Source organism: Marmota flaviventris, chromosome X (assembly GCF_047511675.1).
Source record: "Marmota flaviventris isolate mMarFla1 chromosome X, mMarFla1.hap1, whole genome shotgun sequence".
In the NCBI taxonomy this organism is placed as follows: Eukaryota; Metazoa; Chordata; class Mammalia; order Rodentia; family Sciuridae; genus Marmota; species Marmota flaviventris.
The window spans coordinates 131,270,158-131,276,078 of NC_092518.1; the positions used below are offsets into that span (position 1 = coordinate 131,270,158).

Genomic DNA, 5,921 nt, shown 5'->3' on the forward strand with positions numbered 1-5,921 from the left:
AGTTCTAAACATAAAACTATAGAACATATAGAAGAAAGCATATGGTAATCCTAGACTTCTTAAACATGACATCAAAAGCATAAGTATTTTTAAAATGGATAAACTGGACTTCCTCAAAATTAAAACACTAGCCAGGTGTGGTGGTGTACACCCTAAATCCCAGTGGCTCAGGGGACTGAAGCAGGAGGATCACAGGTTTAAAGCCAGCGTCAGCAACTTAGCAACACACTGTTTCTTTTTTCATTTTGAACTTTTTTATTTGTTATTTTTAGATATACATAACAGTAGAATGTATTTTGACATATTATACATACATGGAGTATAACTTCTCGTTCTTGTGGTTGTACATGGTGTGGAGTTTCACTGGTCATGTATTTTTATATGGATGTAGGAAAATTATGTCTCATTCATTCTACTGTCTTTCCCATTCCCATCCACCCTTCCTTCATTCTTCTTTGTCTAATCCATTGAACTTCTATGCAAGACCCTGTTTGAAAAGGAAAAAATAAAAAGGGCTGGGGATGTGGCTTGTGGATAAGTGCCACTGAGTTCAATCCCCAGTACAAAAAAAAAATATTAAAATACCGCCTCTGCTAAAGACATTTTGAAAAACACCAAACAGAGAAGCTACAGACTAGGATAAAATATTTTAAAGTTGCATCTCTGATAAAAGACTTGTATCCAGGATATATAAACAAATCTTGAAACTGAACAATAAGGAAGCAAACAATTCAATTGGGGCAAAACAGACTTAAACTGATAGTTTACAAAAGAGGAAATTGAGATGACAAATAAGCACATGAAAAGAAGTTCACTAGCATTAGCCATTAGGAAAACATAAATCAAAATCACAATGTTAAAAAAAAAAGCCCACGATCAGATATCAGTATATACTCACTGAAATGGCTAAAAAAAATAAAAACAATAACTAAAATACTGTGAGGCTGTGGAGAATCTGGATCACTTACATATATAGCTGGTGGGAATGTAAAATATACTGCCTCTGTACCAAACAGTTCAGCAGCTTTTTAGTTTGGCCTATATAAACATACATTATGAAATGACCCAGTAGTCCCACTTCTGTGTACTTATCCCTGAGAAATGAAGCTTGTGTTCACAAATTAACCCATATGAGAGTGTTCAAAGCAGCTTTATTCATGATACTCAAAAGCTGGAAACAACCCAAATACTGCTCAGTGTATGAATGGATAAAGAGAATGTGATACATCCATATAATGAAATATTACTCCTCCATGAAAACCAAGTATTGATATATGAAAAAAATTGTATTGATTTCATGGCCTTCTGATAAATAAAAAAGAGTCAGTATTAAAATGTTACATATTAGGGGCTGGGGCTGGGGATCAGTAGTAGAGCACTCATCTCACATGTGTGAGGCCCTGGGTTCAATCTTCAGCACCACATAAATAAAATAAAAAGGTATTGTATCTACCTACAGCTAAAAAAATTTTTAAATGTTATATATTATATTATTCCATTTATATAACATTCTACAAATGATAAAACTATAATAATAAAGATCACTTCAATGATTACCATGGAGTTAGGAGCGAGAAGAGGGAGGCACAAGGAGCTATGCTGGTTAATTGTGGTGGCAATCAAACACATCTATACATGGGATGGAATTTCATAGAACTATACACCAAAATTAAGATGTGTGCATGTAAAAACTGGTGAGATTTGAGAAAGACCTAAAGGTAATAGTATATCAATATCTATTTCCCAGTTCTGATCATTGTACTATTGTAAGGTCAAGATGATTATTCAAAGAAGCTGGCACTCTCTGTACCATTTTAAAAAAATTTATATGAGTCTAAAATTACTTTAAAATAAAAAAAATAAAAACTGTAAAAATGAAAGGCAAAGCTATATATTTGTTAGCAGCCAATATAAAGCCCTATCTTTATAACTCTGGGTTTCTTTTTTTTTTTTTTACTGGTCCAACAACCTTGTCTTTACTTTTCTTTTAAAGCAAGAAACAGAATGCGAGTAATCAGAAAGCACTAGCAGGCATCAGTTAATCCAAGACACTAGCTTCTTAGTTCCAAAAGCACTTGCAAAGAAAACCACTGGTGGGAGAAAGGGGAAGAGGGTATGGAAACAATTCATAATAACTGGAATCCCTGCATACACCAAGTCTTATGAGGCTTTTTGAATTCATCCTTTACTTGGTCACTGTTTGTTCCTCAAATACTACAGTTTTTCTTTGACTTTTTTCCTCAAAGTATAAAAAGTATGAAATATAAACAAGCTCTTGCATTGCACACTTGGAAGTGTACAATTCAAGCATTATAGAGCTATCTACATACCGATAAATCCCATCAAATCTTGGATAATTCAATAATATACAAAATATCAGGGCACAGAAAGAACTAAAACCCACTTCTTTTTGTTACACATAAGATTCAAATATTCAATCTAAAGAAAAACACTTAATCATTTTCGCTCTCTTCTACATCTGCATGTTGATACACTTATTAAAATATTCCTGTATAATCATGTTTGGTCTTACTATTTCAAGTCAGGTTTAAAACCGCAAAACCAGCCATCCAGACAAAACAGGTAATGAGAAAGATTATCTCTTCTCCACTTCCCTAACCCCAATAACTATGAAGCCAATTATGACATGACTCCAAACACTGGATTGTGACGACAAATGCTAGGTCCAATTTCTTCATAATCCTTTTTGGTGTGGCATACTTGGTAGAACTCAGGCGTGGAAGCCAGCATTGATCCTCCAAACCAAACCGCGTATCGCTGCATGTGGTGTGTAATAACTTGTACGTCAATAGGTTTTGGCTTTAATCTACCACCACTCAATTCTTCACTCAATTTCAGTCTGGCATCTACAGTTCTTTTCAAATCTCTTTGCAATCGACGTCCAAAGTCCCTGAACATAGTTGACCCTCCAGAGAGGACAATATTCTTGTAGAGAGGACGTCTAACATCAATAGGACAATTCTGAATCACTTCATCTACAACTTCTGAGATAGGCTGTGTAAAGTCTGGATTAGCAAACTCTGGATGAAAAAAGATTTCAGGTCCCAGGAATCTCTCATAACCAACATCAATGGAAAATTCTTTCTTTGAGATAGCATTGATTCCAGTATACTGCTTAATCCACTTTGATCCATCTGTGTCATACTTGTTAAACTCTTTTACCAAATCTGGGCAGACATAACTATAGCGTTCCTTTACTGCCTTTGCAGTTTCCAGGGATTGCTCTGGAGGGATGCCTACTTCTCGGTCTCTCAACAGCTGCTGAATAAAATATGTTATATCTCCTCCTGCGATTGGAATGTGTTTAATACAGCTGCCAATCACATACCCTTCAGCCACAGGAATAACATGAGTGACACCATCTCCACTGTCTATTACCGTACCAGTCAATGTCCGTTCTCCTACTTGTCTTGAGGTCCAGGATGCAGCTAAGGCAAGAACAGCCTGCACAGCAATGTACAAGCCTGGTACATTGAAGGACTCAAACATTATTTCAGCAGTATATTCCCTGTTTTCTGGAGTATTCAGTGGAGGTTCAGTCAAAAGAAAATAATGGTCTTCAGGTTCTGCCCTTAAATATTTAAAGATCACTTGCTCCACAAGCCTTTCCATCAAGTCCCAATCTTCAACTATACCATGGTGAATTGGCCACTTTGTTGCATATGTAGGTTTTTCTATTGCTTCATCACCAATGAAGAAGTCTAGGTCATCAACACCTTTCATGACCCTCCTTTGAGCTTGATCACCTACTTTTGCTGACTCCTTAATAGCAATACAAGAAGGGATGATAAACTGTGGTTCTGTATTTCCAGCATATCCTAATTTTGTATATCCCGTGCCACAGTCCACCACACAGGCCGGCAACCGTCCCGCCGTCTTCCTCCTCGCCTGCTGCTGCCGCCGCCGCCGCCGCCACCTGCTCCGCCGCCACCTGCTCCGTGCTGGTTGGGGCCAGGGACTGGCGGCAGGAGATGGGAGCTATCTGACCATCCACAGCCCGGCCGCCCTCTCTGTCGGGGGGAGCTGGGAAGCTGAAGCAGTAGCAAGAAAGCAGCAGGCTGGGTCAGCGGCTACCACTTCCGCAACCCAGGCAGACTCTGGGTTTCTTAACAGGGCACAAAAATGCACACACCATAAGGGGAATATATGTTGCTGTCATGATCTTTGGTTCCAAATAATCCCATATGGGGCTGGGGATGTAACTCAGTGGCAGAAGACTTGCCTAATATGTGCAAAGTCCAGGGTTCTATACTCAGCACCACAAAGAAAACAAAAAGCAAAACAAAATAAAAAGCCCCATACTTTTCCTCTTGGAACAGCTTATGGCATGGTGTCTTTTTAATAAAGTTAAGAAGAAAAGTTAAACTAAAGAGTATGGTATTTAAGCATACATAAATATGTAAGAAAAAGTTTTTAAAAGCAACTAAATGAGAAAGGGAAACACTATTTTAGTGATTAAAAATGAGCACTTTAAAGTAAAATGATTTTGGGGTCAATTCTAGCTTTGTCACTAAATGCTTGTGTGACCTTGGCAAGTAACTTAACTTCTCTATACATCAGTGGCCTGTGTGCATAACAGAGCTAACTCACAGGGTTAATATATATGAAGAACAGCAGACAGTGCCTGGTATGTAGTGGCGGCCACTGAAGTGTTAGCTATTATTATTTTGAGAAAATGAATGCAGAAGGATGGAATAGGTGACAGATGAATTCAAGTTATTATTAATGCTTTAGTTCTTAGATTGGCAGTGGGTTCATAAGTATTTATTGTTGCTAAAGTAAAACATAAGATATTATTTACCTACCAGTGAGAAAGGTAAAAAATTAAAAAGACAAGCCACACATTGGACAAGTTAAAGTTTACAATACATAAATCACCAACTGATTAAAGTCTAAAATTCATGAAGAAAGGCAGTAGACAAACAAAGAAAAAGCAAATGACCCAATAAGAACATTAACAAAATGTGGGCAAATGATATTATCAGGAATTTCATGGAGAAGGAAGCCCAAGTGGTTTATAAACATATGATGAGATGCTCAAACTAAAAGCAAATTAAATCGACATCAAAATACTCACATTTTGGGATCAGGGTTGTGGCTCAGTGGTAGAGTGCTCATCTCACATGTGTAAGGCACTGGGTTCGATCCTTAGCACCACATAAAACTAAAAAATAAAATAAATAAAGGTATTGTATCCATCTACAACTAAAAAAAAAATTAAACCATATTTTGTTAGTTTGCTAGTGCTTCCATAACAAAATACCACAGCCTGGGTGCCTTAAACAACAAAAAGCTATTTTCACAGTTTGGGAGGCCAGCAGCTGAAGATCAAACTACTGGCAGATTTGATTTCTCTCAAGGCCTTTTGCAGATGGTCAGCCCTTGGTTGGTACAGGGTCTCTTTCCTAGTCTCTTCTTTCTCTTACTCTTTTTATTATAACTATTAGTGCATATAAATTGTCCAAAATAATGGGTTTCTGTGTGATGTTTTCATACATGCATACAATGTACATCTTTTTATAAAGACACTGGTCAGATTGAATTAGAGCCCAAACATATGATTTCATTTTACTTCAATTACTTCTTTAAAAGTCCTAGCTCAGGGATGGGGTTGTGGCTCAGTGGTAGAGTGCTTGCCTAGCACATTCAAGGCCCTGGGCTCAATCCTCAGCACCATATAAAAATAAATGAAATAAAGGTATTATGTCCAACTACAACTAAAAAATAAATATTAAAAAAGAATCCTAGCTCAGAGCTTGGTATATAGATCAGTGGTAGAGCACTTGCCTAGCACATGTGAAGCCCTGAGTTCCAATTCTAGCACCACAAGAAAAAAGAAAGAGAAAAAAGGAAAATAAAAACACCTATCTTGCCCTATCTCCAAACACAGTTACATTGTT

At 37.2% G+C, this 5,921-nt stretch overlaps 1 pseudogene; it reads right to left on the minus strand.

The window, feature by feature from the left end:
- Window positions 1-2,160: 2,160 nt before the first annotated feature.
- On the minus strand, window positions 2,161-3,924 carry LOC114107156 (actin-related protein 3 pseudogene; annotated as a pseudogene).
- Between the last annotated feature and the right edge of the window lie 1,997 nt (window positions 3,925-5,921).